General features: G+C 27.4%; 1 protein-coding gene across 2 annotated transcripts in view; it reads right to left on the bottom strand.

The window, feature by feature from the left end:
• Positions 1–19562, bottom strand: part of mAChR-A (muscarinic Acetylcholine Receptor, A-type) — a 117183-nt gene that overhangs the window by 34069 nt on the left and 63552 nt on the right. The gene's annotated exons all lie outside the window — the stretch shown is intronic.

Here is a 19562-nt window from a genome sequence, read left to right as displayed (position 1 = left end):
ACAAATCTATTAAACGAATTAAAATAAAGATAATTTATTAAATTTTTTAAGGATAATTTTTTTCCAATAAGAAATTTATTTGATAATTTCTAAAAAGTGTAATATTCTTCAATAAAATTCCAGAATCGATTACGAGTTTTGTGTGAATCGTTTAGAATAATTATTCGACAGTGAAGATGGTGGTATGTCCAATGATGCAGTAAAGGAGCGATGATCAATCATTAATAATCGCTTTGGCTAATGTAACTAAAGATAATTAGATGTTATGTGTAGAAACACAGTTTTCAACTTAATAATAAATTATAAACTTTTAAGAAATTTTTAGAAATTCAATCTTTATACGTATCGATTAATTTTAGAATGAGTTGAGTGGGTTTGAAGATTTTTCAAACGTAAAATTGCGCTTGTAATACTGTTACCACGCTTGTGTAATGTAATAGTGAGCCTTGTATACGCTTAATTGTGTAATAGTTATGTATAAAAATGTAACAATGCTGATAAGTATATTTTGCTTACTTATACAGTAGGTACTATAATGCGTATGAAATCACTTATGGAAAATCAAAATGAAACAAATTCTAACGATCGGTCTTTATTTTAATTAAATCTGTGGGAACTGTAATCATCGTTCTATAATATTTCACAGAAAATAAACGATAATGAAAAATAATATTAATAATGCCAAGGATGAAAGGTATTGCTAGCATATGTGGAAAATACTGGTCGCTTGTGGTGATAATGGCGGTTGAGTTGTTGGACTGTACAGAATCCGGTCTCGTCAGCATTGTATGTATTTCATGTGAGAAATTTCTACTTTTCCATTGCTTCTTCTACCGACTTATATAATATATTTAATGTCGTGGCTCTATTCACACTTGTCTTTTCAGGTGGAAATTTTATTCCTCTTTAAAAATCCCGCTAGTCACTCTCTTCCTGCCATTTTGAGATTGTCACTGAAATTGTTTTTAATTTGGTTTTGACTTGCATATTCGAAAGCCATTTTTCCGACTTTCATTAATGCGCACCTGTAATTTAATCCAAATGTTTGATTTGATCAGTCATTTCTCAGTCAACACCGAACACAATATGGCGGTTGTAGTAAGGATCCTCTTACGACTTACATTATGAAGCAATGTAAACGTGTCGTAGTTTTTCGTATTTTATGACGACCGGTATTGATGGGATTGCCCACTTTACCCCTATTATTGGCAAGTGCCTTAAACTTTATTCATAAAATAGGTACGTGCAAGTATAATATTAACTTAGTATAAATTATTTATCAGTATAAATGGTGATAAGTGTTTTTGGCTTAATCGTACATAAGAATAAACATTAAGTTTGTGCGAGAGGTGTATACAATGCTGACAGATATTCTACGCTTCTTCGTACAGTAAGTTCTGAGAACTGTTCTAAGCTAACGTAGAATAATACTATATAATAGTATAATAGGTGCGTTGAGAGTACTTTTAATGTTAATGCTGCCAGACGTACTAAGGATGTATTAAATTTATCTGTAACATTAGTACTAGTAAACATGAGAGGGGTAAACGGGCACTCGTCCCTTCCTGGAATCGATTAAAAATTCCACAAATAATAATCGTAAAAGCGATAGAGATATTTAATCTAACACCCCCTCTTTCTTTGTCTTAAAATTTCTTATTTGTCTTTAAAAACCCCCAAAACTTATATAAATAAATAAAAATTCATTGATGTAATTATGTATTATGAATAAATGCAAAATATCTATTAGTACTAGTATTAATATATTCTATTTACTTATATCAATATATGTATGTTTCTACTGTACAATTTCTATTGTACAGTATACTTTTAATCACTAATAGTACAAGTACCTGTACATAGTATCAGCACTAACTTTGAAAATAAGAAAAGTACATTTACAAGCAATTATTCTACTAGCATGACATATTTTTAAACTGCTTAAAAGTTTATTTATTTGTTCGGTTTGACTAAACCGTGTTTATGTATTATTATAATGTACGGTACAGTACGTGTACAAAAGATTTATGCAATAAAACTTTTATATCAGGCACATGGCAAAGTAACTTTATGATAAAAGTTTAAAGACAATTAAACTTTATGAAACAAAATCGAACATAAATTTTATATTTATAAATGTTAAAAAACATAAAAAACATTTATTTTATGCGAAATTTAAAATATTTTTTATACGTGATTATAAAGCATAACAGTAGATGACGTTTTGCAAATTATCTAATTACATATTAAACTGAAAAAAAAAAATTAAAGTAAATTTACGAACAAACTCATTAACCAAATCAAACAAAACGATTAATTTCAGATAGAATAATCTATGATTTAATATCTAAAAATGAATTTAATGCCGATAAAATTATTCATGAACTATTTGATTGATTCATCAAAAGTAGAAACGTTTTCTGCAAAAAAATAATAATAAATTCATTATTCAAATGTTGTGTATTTTTCTTCAATTACATTAACTAATTTATAGGGAAAAAATTTGCTTTAGAAATGGAAAAAGATATTCCTGAATATGATACATAAATTTATTTAAAAAAATGAAATTCTTTATGCAATAATCATTTTTATAAATTATTTTTGTATTAAAAATATCATTTAGACGAACTTTCAAAAGAATCATATTGTGATTACTTTTGTTAACAAGAATCTCAAATTAATCAATTACGTAAAAAATAATTATTTACTTAAACACGATTTATTGTAAATGATTACTTTTTAATAATTAAAAAATAATTATTTACTTGAACACGATTTATTGTAAATAATTACTTCTTGTTAAACAAGGTCACTAAATTAAGCAATTTACAATTGTGTTGTATTTCGCAATGTAAACATTCTTGTAGCATTCTTTAAATTATTTTTAAAAAATTGTTCACGCAAATGTTTCTGTTGCTAAACACAATTTACTATTATAAATGATTATTATTTTTTATTAAATAACGTTGTTAAATCGATTAGTTTACAACCGAGCTGTATTTAGCAACAGAAATATTCCCGTAAATAATAAATTTGCGTAAATTTGTGAGAATACTTTAAAAAAATAATCATTTACAAGGATTATTCTGTAGCCAAACACAACTTCAACTTGTAAATTTAATAATCTTGTTTAACACAAAAAAGTAATAATTTACAACGATGAAGAATAGAAAAATTCTTGTAAACGATTATTTTTAGTGTGTTTTTGTTGTTAAAAACAATTACTCATAAATTAATCCTTTACGAACGCGTTTAAGAATCTTTTTTAACACTAGTAAGTTATTTATAAACACTTTTGTCGCTTAAAAACATTTAAAAAATTATTTATATATTTTTTTTTAATTTTAAGCGACAGGAAATAATTTTGTAAACGATTATTTCCAAAAACTTAAAAATGATTATTTTTAGCAATTTTTTTGTCGCTGAACACAATTAATTTATAAAATGATTACTTTTTGTTTAACAAAATAAACTGTGTTTAACAATAGAACACGTAGTAATTAAATTTAACAAAGTTTTGTTATTGAACACAATAAACTGTGTTCAATTATAGAATTTAAATTTATTTGTTAACAACGCACGCAAGTGTTGTTTATTGTATTGTTAAATTAATTGTGTTCAACAGAACACTTTGCTAAAAATAATCCTTTACAATAATTTTCTGTATTCGTCTACAAAAACGTGTGTGATGCGAATTAAAGCATTATAACTAAATTATTGTAATGAAAATATTATAAATAATTTTTTAAAACATGCGCTGAAATAAATATCTAAAATATTATTAAAAATCTCATCTACTGTATACATAATGATTTTTGTAAAATTATTGTTTACGAAAGCATTTATTTAGCTTATCATTAAGTTAACTATTTACATAAAGTTCACATTCAATATAAAGTAATTATTAAGTAAATTATTGTTAATTATTGTTTATAAGAAAGATTACAAAACGAAAATTAATTGGATTTTATTTTCTTTAACATAAATAATTTTTTATTAAATAATTGATCGAAATTATAGTCATAATGCATTGTATCTGTTTAGATTAATTGTTTAATGGAATTACATTTATCTGAAGAAGAAAAATATAGAATTCTCTGTAAAAATAGAGGGTGAAAGACAATTATTTTGTGTCAAGAATCTTTTGATTTACGGTTCGGGATTTGGCTTGTATCGAAAGTAATTCTAAGATATCTACCAAGTTCTTAACTCTGTTCTTTATTAGACAAATAATGGATTTTTTTAGAGTAGAAAATAGATTCGTGGACTTCTAAAATGCACGGTAAAAGGTTTTCTATTGATGATAATTTCCTTTGCTAAGTTAAATGTGAGGATTTCAAAATGTCGATTGTACTTAAGGTTCAGTATAGAGTCGATCCTACATAATCTTACTGCATGGCATTTTGAAGAAGTATTGATTTAAAGCTAAAGCAATGGAGTGAATTTTTTTGATAGACAGTTGGCATTCGAGAGAGACAAGAGACTATTTTCAAACAGTTTGACAATCGATGGATTATCATTCGTTTAAGTTATTGAATCAATCAATTTTCCAAACGTTTCCTTAACACTCAATCATCTATCTATGTATCAGAGTTGCTGCTTACTTGCTTACTTGTTTGATTTATCTTTTCTGGTCCTATCTGAGAGCCAAAATGAGTTACTGGCTTCCAATAAATCAATCTAAGTTGCTTCAAAAATCTAACATATCCCTAGATTCACTTATGCTTGTTGTACTTTCGATTTCGTAGATCGATATTGGTGTGTTTTCTGAATGTTTCTACTGATTTTTATTGAAATTGCTGCATGTTTGTTGGCCTAACCTCTCATACTTATCTTATACAGACGTTTGAATAAAAGAAAAATATATATATTTTTAACATAAAAACATTTTTAAAAGAAAATCACAGCAAGTTTTATTGGATTTAGGGAGAATCCAGTATCTGGTATCACTCCTCTTGAAAGCTGAGTGGAAGCTCGGGATGAGAATGCTATAAAAAGATACTAAAGATGATCTTATGGAAAAAATATCTAACGATGATAGATAAGAGGAAATATATTGAAATTTTAAGGAAGAGTTGTCAAATAGATTTTGGCACGGGGTGGAAAATGATAGAAAAATTCTCCATACAATCCCCTAAAAATAGAAACAACTACGAGGATAGAATTGGATAAGAAAGCGATGGAAGATGACTAGGGAGCACGTAAATTGAAAATTGATGATAAATCTTTCACGATATTAAGATATTAAAAAGTGACGTAAACTATTTTGTACACTAAAAGTATGGTTACAGACAAACCCAACTTCTGTGTAATGTTGGGGAATAATCCTTAATATTACATAGATACTCAGCAAGGATATTTTATATTAATGTATGTCATTAAGAAAATAATCCTCACATTTCAAGGAGTATTTCTTGACTTATAATTAATCCTTAAACTCTAGGGATTAGTTTGTGCGTCATTCTAGAACATAGAATAATGCATTTATTTTTAATACTGTACTAACCTTAAAAAAGTATAATTTTTTATTGAATTTTGCTAATTTTAATTAGGATAATAAGATAATTTAAAAAATAATTTTTTCGCTCCAAAAAATCAGTTAAAATCGTTTATTATCGTATCGGCATCATTATTAAATTTATGAGGATGCAAGCAAAATCTAGTTCTATTACAATTCATATCACTTCTAGTAGGAAATTAATTGCTTAGTTGTATTCTAAAACACTCCAAAAATTCCAAAAATTAGAATATTTTTGGGAATATCATTGAAGAAATTAATAATTTCTCTTTTAAGAACAGCATCTGACATGACAGATAACTGAAGTTGACAATCTCATCCCCTTTACTCCACCTGAGACTTGTTTAGAAGATGAAAAGCTTGTTTTCTAGAATTTTTTCTAGATTCTAACAAATATTTTTACTTGTAAATCATGTCAGATGATGCCAAAAACTTATGAATTCTTGAATTAATATTTGCTTCTTTAAAATTCAAAATTTGGTTAACAAAAAATACAGCATTAACGGTTTACAGATGATTTTTTAGAATAAAATTTTGAATTATTTTTTTTAAAACATTCATTACGTGATGGTCACTTTTAGATAAAAAGTTAAATATACAAAAAATATTTTTTAGCATTAAAATTCAGTAGTTTACACTAAAATCAGGCTTTAATTAATAAAAAATAATAATAATTTACGTGTTAAAATTCAAAAAGTTTAATATATTCTTTAACCATAAGAAAATTATTACGAACATAATTCGTTCTCTAAGATGTTCGTAAGATATAAATATTTAAGAAATTAATGACTATTGGTTGAATATTTTATAAATTAGCAACGATATGCTTACTTCTGCTTATTTAAATTTTCTTAACCAATCGTCGTTAAAGACTATTTTATCAGCAACCAATCATCGTTAAGAAATCTTTAATGTTTTGTATCTTACGAACAAAGCAGAGGACGAAAATTATTTGTAATTTTTTTAAAAATTGAATACAGAAGTTTTTAAATTTATATTTTTAAAATCGATTTAAAGCAGAATAAAAATCTATTTTTTATGTATGTGACATTATTGAAAAAAGGAAAAAAGAAAACCTAAATTTACTTTTCCTTTTGCTAAAGTGGCAAGTCTATTCCCTTTTTTTATTTTTTGTATTTTTTGAAGGTATCAAAGAAAAGCTGAAAATAACTTCCAACGTTTGATGCATCAGAAAGGTGATTTCCTTCCACTTTAGTGTAAGATGAAGAATCATTCACTAACCAGTCTATGCTACTCGAGTATTAAAGTCAGTAAAACAAGTCGACTTTTTTAATGTTACGTGACGTCATACAGTACTTCTATAGTAGTAATTAATTAAAATTTACGTTAAATGCTCAAAAAGCTACTAAAATTTATTTTCTTATTCTACAAAGGTAAAAAAGTACTATAATATTTGTTAGAATAATTTAACAAAAAAATGCAAATTTTTTTATACGTGAAACTGTAATTATGTAAATATTTTATTTAATAAATCGTATCTTTTAGGTAAATTAATAAGAGAGAGAATGAAATTTCTTTTCATTAAGGCAGCATTTTCGTTAAATACATTCAATCAACACTAAATCTATTCATGTTTCATACAATTACATGTAAAAAAAACCGAATATATTTGCGAAAGTATTAGAATAATAATAGAAAGTTTTTTTATGTGTGTAGCAGAAAACAGACAGACGAATGGCTGAAAATGTTAAGAGATCGATCTACTACTACTTTTGCTCTGACAAACAGCACCATCAGGTGCTAGATACCGTGTTCTGTTTCATTGTCGCGTGTTCAATGATCAACATTATTATTAGAGAAGAACACGCACACGTTATTCTTTACAGATTTTTTATTTATAAAGATGCAAATTGCAAATTTACGCTTAAACGTGTGCTATTGTAGTAATAACAATTTTCTCGACACGTGTTATTTACATTTACATAATTGTATTACGTATAATATGTATAGTTGTATATCTTACTATAGTAATGATCTCACGTAACGTAACTAATTCTAAGTTATCATTAGTTAAGTGGGATGCTACTTTATTAACAATATGATAATGTGTGTCGTGTACAGAATGATGACATAGGAGTTTACTATTACGGTAATTAAATTATATCATACATAAGATTCAATTCTTTAGAAAATAAAATAAAAAAAGGTTACTGTAAAAATGATGCTGTTGCAATGTAATTATTACTGTAGTAGTATACGTCACTATAATAATTATTATACTATAATAAAATTATAACGAGCAATTATCGTGACACGGTCACAATGCCGGGCTGCAGATTTTAATCATATTTTTAATTTATTTAATTTAAAATATATACTCTCCACCTCAAATTAGTAGGGACTTCCCCCTGTACATCATACTTTCCTGTTAGCAATAGAGTCTTGCCGTCATGTATCGTACTGCTTTCAGCGGAAAATTTTTGAATTGAATTCACGTGACTTCCAGTCTAGATGGGAAGTTCTTATAGAGTTAATCATAGCCTCCTGCTCCTACGCCTTCCATATCTGATCTCGATTTTAGTCTATCTAACTCCGTTCTCGAGATTAAGAAAAGACGGAATTTATAGGTCTTTTTTCAAATTTTAGCCCAATAAAGTAGACTGCTGTGAATTTATATTAATCACAAATTTTTGCTCTTGTATTAGTAGCAAATCAGTAAATTCACAGTCGTTTAAGTTAGTAAACTATCCGAATTCATTATCATACGAATCAATATTAACTAAACAATATTCTGTGTGTTAATGAATAAACTTCGTAAAGTATGCTATTACAATAACAAATCCTCTGCTATAAAGTTAATTTCTGATTTGTTTGCAACAACTTCAAACTGGAGAAGAGATATAAACAATAAGTTAACTTAGATCTGACTTAAAGCGCGAGCATTCTGTTCTATAAGGTATATAAATGTTAATGTAGAAGTATACATTCAGCAGTAGCAATTCTGGTTCTAGAACGATAGGATAGAATTTTTCAACTGCTACAATGTTGGCTCCACAGAGAGCCATTAGCAACACCTGCGAAAAGTACAAACTTTAGCACAACTGCCATTATGGTTGGTTGTCTTGTTACACCGCTTCTGATCCTTCCAACTTTACTTCCATAGTAACAATCGCCAGTAACTTAATTAAGTTAGTTGCCATTTAATAGAATCTAACAAAAATAACTACATTTTCATCCTCAAAATTTGAGTAAAATGTGCCAAATAACATATCCTACGATGCTACAATAATCCTACATTCTGCATATTTAATCGTGTATTAGCAAACAAAACTTCTTGTATATTAGTAAATTGCAATTAAATAAAGTTAATTTGAAGAGTTAAGAGGTTTAAATTTACTTTTTTAATGTAAAAAACTTTAGAGATTATTAATACCTCATAAATTTCTACTAGAGTGGCATTATTCCTATCGTTTTTTAACAGAGAAGAAAATAAAAAAGTGTACCGATTTACTGGAGACAGACATACAAACGTACTGTACAAAAAAATCAGAGTTGTACCATTACAAGAATCGCTGATTTAGCAGAAATACAAGAACATTTTTCTGTTTCTTACATTAGATATAAATCAAGTGTAGAAAGTCTTAAAAGATGCTTAGACAATCTTAATTGGTATCTTCCTTTATAATAATTAGATAACATTCTCTAGACTTTCGTCCTCCCCTCTTCAAGAATTTAATTTCGAATTCTAAATTACGAATTCGTTTAGCCGCTCTTGGAATTTTAGAAATATTTTAAATTACTTTTAGAAATCAAAATCCCCCTTCAAATAAATTATATTTGTTACAAATTTAATGTAGAATCTCCTGTATCAGAAGAAAAAATTCCTCACCTGACTCTGTTACGTGGAGGTGAAAAATGTCTCTTATCTTTAATAGTGTTTTTGGAATATTCTAAAAATTGCATATTTAAAATACTTCCACGATCTTAAGTAACCTTTAACTTGAAAGTTATGTGAAGGGTGATTTGGGGGTTATAATCCTTACCTAATGTAATGTCACCCTCTCTTTAAATACTTGAAAATTCTTCAAGAATGCGTATACGATTCGTGGTTTTCACAAAGGTCACGAAAATCACTTGTAAAGTTTATTATTTCGTGACGTAAAATGTTACGTTACGTCACACACGATGTTACATTACTTCTTAAGACTGTTTTGCATTGTGTTACGTCCGATAAATTATGAAGTAATGCGTGACTTCATAAGATTTTTTGTTGGTTACTTTAAGCAGTAGTTACGCTACGTTACGGTATTTAGTACACATTGTTAGTGTAAATTCGGACGATTTATGTTACGTATGGAAACGAATATGGATCCTTCTGTTAATTAAATGTAGTTCGTTTGAACGTGACGTATTTCCTGGATCTACGCGGAGTATGTCACGTGTAGGAGTCTAATCTGGTGTGTAGTAAGTTACGTAAGAAGATTGGACCCGAATTCTTAAGAACATATCACGTGTAAAATCAAATTCGAAACCATTAGAATAAGTCACGTGTAGGATCGAACCGGATCGATTAGAATATGTCACGTGTAGAATCGAACCGGATTCATTAGACTATGTCACGTGAAGGATCGAACTAGATCCATTAGGATATGTCACGTATTGAGTCGAAGCGGATCCATTAGAATATGTCACGTGGAGGATCGAGCGAATTCGTTAATATACGTCATCTGAAGGATCAAAGTAGGATTCGTAAAAAGTCGTAAATATAACTTAAATCAATGAATCACGCACATTCCAACACATTTAAGAGTGAGATGCGGTTCCACGATTCAAGGATCCAGATCCATTTTACATGGTCCACACCATTCGTGTAGATAATATTGATTCACAATAGTGTTTGCTGCATTCAGAGCATCGTATGCACACTTACTTTACAGCAGACTTCGTATATTTTTAGATTAATTGCTAATAAATAATTCTTTAAATATAAAATTAAAAAATAATAATAAATGTAGATATTGTCATAACAATAAAACAACACTAGATACTACACTAGTTTGTCTTTCAGAAAATTAAATTTTTAGAAGTTTTATTATAAATAAATTCATAAAATCTTATCATTTGTATCACTTTTTATCATTTTTTATTACTAAAAATGTCACGTTTTGAGGTGATAATGAAAAAAACAATTGTTTTTTTATTCAAAAAATTCAATCAGTTTTAGGCAATTTTCCAAATTATGTGACCAACTATTTATGACTTTAGCAGATTTTTTTAGAAATTAAATTTCCAAACAAGAAAATAATCGCGTTATAATGCAAAATGTCTTTTATGAGAGCCATTAAATTTCTAGAAATAAACTTCTCCCCCTGTTTTACCCCTCGCTTCCTCCCCTTCCACTCGTTTACATGAATAATTAGATTTTAACAAGATTCATCTAAAAAAAAATAATAACAAAAATGTGGCAAAATGGCTAGAAGGTAATTTATTTTATTTAATATTATTAAATTATTTCATATAATAATTTTTTATGGAATTAATTCTAAATCTTGAGAAAATTCGCATTTTTGCATTTTTACAACATCTGTTTGATGATTTATTCCAAAGAAATTTATTTTTGTAGTGACGTTTATATCGTTTCTAAAAAATCTTAATGTATTTTTGGAAATTATTTACGTTATTTTTAATAATTTATAAGTTTTTTCGGTCGAGAAAACGTTTAAAATCGTGTTCAGATTCTTATGCAAATTTTGACCTTTAACCTCTCTCTCTTGCTCCCCTTCCCTCCCTAATAAATTATTCAAGAATATTTATACACCGTTGACACGAAAGCTTTTATTTTGCGCATGTTGCATGCAATTTTATAGCACTTAATCTCTTAATTTACTCGATTACAAATGGACCCGACAAATTTCTAAAAAACCTTCATATAACGTTTTCAAAAAATTTGATTATTTAAATAAATTTGAGCATGCAACATACGAAATATTTCCATCGATATAGATCAAAAAATATTGCATTGCCATTCAATCATATGCGACCTTGATAAGCTAAAAGTCTTTCGCGGCACTTTCTAAAAAAATATTTTCTAGAAAAAAAAATATGGTTTCGAGTCGACATATTCGAATTTTCCCATCACTTTGACACTTCTTATTTATGGAAGATGCTTCTTATACTTGGAGGAATTTCATCTATACACATCTCGTTTGTAACTGAATATTCTTACTGCAATTTTCTACATTTTTTGATCGATACGACAACCAGACGTGCCAAATATTGAATGAATCAGTTTCGGAAATTGGATAAAAATGTATTTTCTACATTCTAGAAACGATAGCGTATCAATTTTAAGGATGTTTTTCATCAAATTTCTTTGTTTTCTACTCTTTTTCCATTGTCACCAGATGATCTTCTTTACTATCATTTGCATCATCCTCATCTTTGTGCCATTCGGAGAGCGAAAGTGTACAAAATCTTCATTTTTATTTTCGTATCACGGCGATAAATCGTAATGATGATGAATGATAACGATCTTATCATCATCATCATCATTGTTATATATTTCTCTCTTTAGAATAGAAAAGATGGCGACGATGATTTTTATCACATCATCGTGCGCTAATAAAAGAAGAGGAAAATTTTTGACTCATTTCATAAGCATCATTGTCTTTATGCTATACAAAAATTGCTAAAAATGATGATGAAATCATTTTTATTTTCATATATATTATTGTGCTAAATCTTAATAGCACGAGCAAAAATTATTGTGGCATGGTCACAATGCCGGGCTGTAATTTTTAATCATTTTTATTTAATTTAAAATATATGCTCTTCACTTTAAATTAATGATGCCTTTCCCCTATACATCATACTATTCCTGATAACAACAGAGTCGTGCCGGCCATCTAAGTAATTCTGTTTTGGGGGAAATTTTTAATTAAAATCACGCGACCTCCGGTCTAGACCGGATGTTTATATATAGTTAATCGGGGCCTCCTTTCACTACGCTTCCCATATCCGATCTTGAATTTCATATATCTAACGAATTTCTCGAGATTAACGAAGGACAGACAGACAAACGACAGTGGGAATTTACAAATCTATAACTTTTTCAAATTGCAGCCTAACTATATAAAACTTTGTCATCATCATCATCATCATCATCATCATCATCATCATCATCATCATCAGGTTTTTGCTTTCTAGAAGGTGCATTGATAATGACACATAATTTATCATTATTATAAACTCTAATATATTAGCAATAACATATTTTTCTAATCTTGATGATAACTTTATCATTATCATCACTGATAAGAGCATCATCAATATCAGAAAAATATACTGATATTGTTAAGATGTTTGAGATTTTGTGATAATGAATATTACTAAATCTTTTCCTTGACAATATCATAATTGTTATCAGTTATTTTATATAATTTATCATCCATTTTATCAAATTATTTTGTTACCATCATCCTTAATGGGTGGTGATAATAATAAAATATAGTATGAAACTTATTAAATGTTTTTTCCTCTTGATGATTAATGATGTTTATCAAGTTTAAAAGTAAAGATGATCAGCGTGATAATCATCAAGACTGTTATAAACATTTATCATGATTACATCATAAATCCATCGGAACAAATGATAAGATATTTTATTATAATTATCTTCTGCGGTTGGCACGCTGAAGATGATAATTGGAATGCAAGATAATGAGATAAATTTATATATTTTAATCATCCTTTATTAAACGTAATATATTTCATAGATGATAAATCGTCTAAAGAGATGAATTAGTATGATAAAGGTAATGACGAAAGCTATATTTTCGACCATTTTTTATATTTAATATTAAAATATATATTTTAAAAATGCCAAATATGCTCATTATCCCCAGAAGATGATGATGAATCACATCGAAAAATGACAAAAATAAAAAAAAAATCAGTTAAGAAAATAGCAGAAGTGTCTCAATTAAAAAATATACTGGCCATATGTCATAAATCATCATGACATGATGATGATGTAATTATCATATTATGCAGGCCATCATTATATAATGATTATGATTAAATTATATATCATAAACATAATGTATTGTCAACGTTATCATCTTAATAATGATCATCATTAAGTTGATACGATAATGTATATTGAAGACATCATCATCGTTACAAGTTATTATCAAAATTATGATAATTGAATAATTTTCATCATCATTGTCGTCTTTGAAAACGATACTGATGCTGATGAATAAAAAAAAAGAACGACAGGAAGATGAGGATGAAAAAGAGAAAGGAAAATAAATATTGTAATTCACATTTTTATTTGATGACGTTTCAAAAGTACAAACGAAAAATCTTCTTGTTTATAATAAAAAAGCAAAAATATTTAGCAATTTCAACATAAAAATAGCCTTTTATTGTGTAGTGAATCTAGAAAAAAGCATTGTGACGTATTTACTAGGCAGCTTGAAAAGAGATAAAGATTATTCACTTTACTCTTCCATAACAAATAAATGCACTTCTTCGTTTCGGGTGCATGCCAAATATACTTTCACTTTTATTGCTCGAAAGGGGGGAAGAAGACTTCTTTTACTGATCCGTCTGCACGTAACACAAGGACTCTATGCCTTGTTAAATTGCTATGTTTGATAACTAAATTCCACCATGCTGCTGGAAAGTAAAAAGCTCTTCGATAACAACGATCGAGCCCATTCTATAAAATTCCCCTCACTTTTACGACATTTTTCTAGATAAAAGATGGTAATTAAAGTGGGTTTTTTCGAAATAACAGGAAAATTTTTGTGTAGTAACTTAAAAATAAGCGGAGTGTAAACATAAATATTAAATGAATTAGCCATTAAATAAGTTATGAATTAGTCTGGGCCATTTTTCGTGTGTTTTTTAGGTGTCACGAAGTATAAATGGCCATTAAACGCGGCTTCTAAAAAAACACAAGCGCCTCCCCTTAAAAATACAATGCTTCGTGACGGAAATCGTCACGTGAAAGTATTTTTTGGATCGATATTATAAGTAGTTACACTTGTAATGTGAATCAGAATAAAGATTTTTGATTTTTCCCAATTTTTCCCCCTTATAATTTAATTTGTTGTAACTATTCTTTTATTTTTCTATGGCTTAGTCTATACAAATTTGATTGTATCGACAAATAAACTGTATGATAAAATTCTATCCCTTTGCATTGTTTCCTGATTGGACTAAAAAATTCAATTTTTAAAGATTTTCTTTGATTCTTTTGTGTTTCTTCCATGTTTACTGTTCGATAAACAATAACCGAGCTTAGTTTTTCTTTTTAATCAACGTCGTGTAAAATCCCTAAACACGAGTTCTTTAACATCAATTTTATTTACGGAAATATCTTTAAAGATTAGATTTTTCCCTAAATAATTTAACGAACAAAAAAAATCATTACTGGAGATAGGGGAAAATCCTTTATTGAATTATAGATATTTTTCCTTAATTACTTCATTTAGAGATTTTTCTCTGTTACAGTACTTAAGGGAAAAGTTGCGTTATTTAATAATTCTCTTCTATTTGAAGAAAAATTTGTTGTTGGGGTATTTTTTCCATTTGAATATTATTGTTTTTATTTATGGAAAAATCACCGAAGCATTGATTTTTTCTAACTCAAAAGATTTTTTTCGATAACTACGATTGGTCGCATCTCTTTTAATGTAAGTCCCAGATATTTAGGGATTCTTCCTTTTGAAGTATTTAGAGATTTTTCCTTTATGTTTACATGGCTATGTATTTGTTAGGGAGCTTTTCAGTTCGTCTTTATTTAGGAAAATCACAATTCAGACTCTTTTACAGATGTAATTAGACCTTTAACTTCACATAATTACTTCTTCTTATAAATTTGCATAATTTTTTTAGATTTATCCACATATACATATCATAAATTATGAATTGTTTGAGTGTAACTTCATTAAATGCATACAAGATCCAAAACCCTTGAAAAATTATACACTTTTATGCATACGAAATTTTCAAATGGTTGCCATTTTGAAGTAAGATGGCTCGAGGTTACAAAATTCAAAATAAAATCATTATTCCTTATACACAAAAAGCCAAAAGAATCATAATTTAAGTAATTTGGAGGACGTTTAAATAGACATACATACAAACCGCAAAGAGTTTTTATTTTAGAAAATTCCAAAAAATAATCAAAAATGTGTCCATTGCCAAATTATAATTAACATAATCCCGAATAATTCTCAATAATAATGATAATAATTCTAAAAAAACATAAATTTTTTACAATTTTTATCGTATTTTTAATATATTTAATTTAAAATATATGCTCTCCATCTCAAATTAGTAGTGTCTTGCCCCTGTATATCACACTTTTCCTGGTAACAATAGAGTCATGCCGGTCATGTAAATAACTCTGTTCTGGGTAAAATTTTTAAATTGAAATCAGGGAATTTCTGGTCTATACGGATAGTTAATCGAGACCTCCTTTTCCTATATCTGGTCTCGATATTAAAAAGTGGACGGACAAACAGACGGACGACAGGGTGAATTTATAGTTCTACAATTTTTTCAAACTGCAGTCCAATGAAGATAATCCTCTTCTCACAATATAAAATTGATTCTTTTTTTAGATTTTTGCATCTCAGAATTTTATTACATCATTATCTTCCAACTTAAGAGCTATTTATCATTATAACTTAATTAAATCGGGCGCTATTTTTTTGATTATTCTATGAATAATTTAATAAATTTATTAAATAATTTTCTGAATAATTACGCTGATAAAAGTAGAATTTATTATTAAACACGTAATTTTTTTAATTATTTATTTTATAATTTGTTATCTCGGTTTTTTAAAGATGATTAGCGTGTTCTTTCAACTTATTTATATACCATAATTCATTTGACTGGGGATTTTTTTATTTTTATTTTTATGATTCAGGCCACACTCGATGTCTTATTGATAAGATAAGATAAAAGACAAGATTTTTCTTTATCATTTCTTTGATTTGGGCATTAGCTTTCATTTATTTTTTTGTTTTTTTAGATTTTTCAGCTGTTTCTCTTAAAAACTCCTTCCTTTTTTTAGTAAAGTTTAACCTCTTTCTACTCGGAAAAATCTGATTAAAAATATAATATTATAGAAGATAAAACAGCTGCACGTCTTCCAAAAACTACAGAAATAAATTTAAACATTAAAAAATTTTTTTGGAATTTTTCGTGATTATTTACGATAAAATGGATAAACTTCATGATCAGGATAATGCTCTCTGCGCGTGAAATAATTCAAAAAAATACCTCCCCTTTATCAATATCTGCTTAATGATACTGATTTTGAACGTTATACATAAGCACGCAATTATTGTTTTTTGTTTTTTTTTCGTAATTTCATCTAAAAAATTAATTTCGTACGGATAAGCTGGAGAAGAAAGTTCGAGTTTCTGTTTGATTCTCTTGGAGTTTTATCCAAAAAAGTAACTAGAAGACTATTTAAAATCACTCATTTTGTATTTTTAGATTATTTTTTTATTAAAATTTAAGGGTTTTTTAGATTTTAAATCGAATTTTTTTGAATACAGTAAGGTAAGAAAATGGGTCATTTCTATGATGTAAGTGTAGCTTTTTTTGGAATTTCTAAAAAAATTCTTTAAAAAGTGCTGTATTAAAGGATCGATAATACTATTTGCTGCAACAAGGAGATTTTTAGAAAGTTTTTTCGCATCACTTGAAGCTAATCTTATGTTTAAAATTAGCCATTTACTACACTTATGTTGTCATGATGATGACGAATTCTTTTTTTATTATTTGAAAAAGATCATCATCAACGTTTAAAATTTCAATAATTTCCGGGAATTTTCTATCATCTCTTTATCCTTAATAACCGATAAAATGATCAGATCCATTTATCTACACACCATTAAAAAAAGAGCTTCTAAAAAATTTCCTACGCTTCGAAATTACATGGAGAAAACTTAATAAATCTAAAAAATCTACTTTAAAAATGCCACAATTTATTATAGATTTATTAAAATACGAAAGATTTACTATCTATACATTCAATTTTATTCTAAAAAATATTTATATTTTTCAAAAAATTTCACTTAAAGTTTGATTTATTATTTTTACTTGTTTCAAAAAATGCCATCGTCCCCCACAGCATAATGTATCTTGTGCTGACTTTAAATGTACGAAACATATTTTGGAGCCACAAAATCGAAGGTTGCAGTCAAAGATTTTACATTAAATTTCAAAAAATCGATAGAAAATCAATAAAGTTTGCTAGTTTGAAGTGATTCTTGGCACCAAATAAGACAATGATCTTAGCTAAGAGTACGGGATTAAGAGTGGATTATTCTAAAAAAAATCCCACCAAATTTCTGTCAGGTGTGAAAATATGATATTTTTACATGTTGGAAAGTCTTTTCTTTGATAAAATATTAAACAAAATTAGTTCTTGAACACGAAAATTCTTACCTTCAAAATGCTCACTTTGCTATTTTTATTGAACAGATAAATTTTTCATCTGTTCTGTGAAGAAATAATTTAACTTAAACTAAGATTTTTTTAGAAAAATAATGTATATTTTTAAACGAATTTTTGTAGAAATAACGTATTAATAGCTAGAATTTTTATATTTAACTTTTTTGTCTCAAAAATACACCTTAATCTTTTTAAAATTAGAATAACAAGTGTGATGTATCATTGTACTTATTTTACAATGTATCATGTATTGTATCATTTTACTTATTTTCAAACCCGTTATTCATCTTGGATTTAAAAAATTAAATATATTTTAAAAATCTAAAACCTCATTTTTATAAAATTTAACTCTTAGATAACGATAAAGTTTCCAAAAACATACGCTTAAAACTGTTGAAATGTATCATTTTTCTCACTTCTAAACACGAATTCTTTGTTTAATTTATAAAAATTAAGAAAAACGAATCTTCAAAGCATCTAAAAATTAATTCCAAAAAATTCTAGATATAAAATTAACTCTTACATATCGATAAAGAATACAAAAACACTTCTTTGTCCTTGTTAGAATTAGATCTATTAATGTCGAAAGTTGCCAAATTTACAGCTTTTTAAACAGTGAATTTTTTGCATTTTTAGAAATTAGACAATCTTTAAAACATCGAACAACACATTTCAAAAAAATTCTACCTCTTAAACATAACAAATGATTCCAAAAATACACTTTAACCATCTTAAATCTAGTATAAAACTTTACCATTTTTTCGTTTTTTTACCCAAAACTTCTTGTGGGTTTTCCAAATATTTTTAGAAAACATATAATTTTTGAACGTCTAAAAACTAATTTTCAAAAAACGAGCAATTATTTTTAAATTTTTAATCATATTCCTCATTTATTTCGTTTAAAATATATGCTCTCCATCTCAAATTAGTAGTGTTTTGTCCCTGTAAATCATACTTTTCCTGATAACAACAGAGTCGTGCCGGTCATCTATGTAATTCAATTTAGGGGAAAATTTTTGAATTAAATTTACGGAATTTTATTTATAGTTAATTGGAGCCTCCTGCCTCTAGTATTTCCATATCTGGTCTTGACTTTCGTCTATCTAACTCCGTTCTCGAGATTAAGGAAGGACAGGCAGACAGCGACAGTGGGAATTTATAGGTTTACAATTTTTTTCAAATTGCAGCCCAAAAATTCCAACTCAGACATCGGTGAATATCGTTTTATAAGTATTTAAAGTAGGAATTTTACAAGATTAATTTCATTTCATTTCGTATATTCGCAGTAATTTAATCTGATCAATTTCTTAATTACTTTAGAACAAAAAACAATTCTTTTTTGCATTTTTTGAAATTATTTTTTAATTTTATAACTTGACTAAACACAATTAACTTTCTTTAAGCGTTAATTTAATAGAGTCGTGCGTTTTCTTTTGTTTTTATCGTCACTGAACTTCAAAGAAAAAGTACAAAAAAATTCGTTGATTTTTTAAATGTAAAAATGCCTTAAGGAATACGAATTTTATTTCGGAAATATTTCGAAAATTTCGTGAAATTAGACATTGCATTATATATTTTTCATCATAAAATAAAATTA

The sequence above is a fragment of the Centruroides vittatus genome, unplaced genomic scaffold, assembly GCF_030686945.1.
Source record: "Centruroides vittatus isolate TY-2023 unplaced genomic scaffold, ASM3068694v2 contig_1051, whole genome shotgun sequence".
Taxonomy (NCBI): Eukaryota; Metazoa; Arthropoda; class Arachnida; order Scorpiones; family Buthidae; genus Centruroides; species Centruroides vittatus.
Note: the sequence above shows the minus strand (reverse complement) of the source record. Positions and strands in the feature narration are given on the sequence as shown.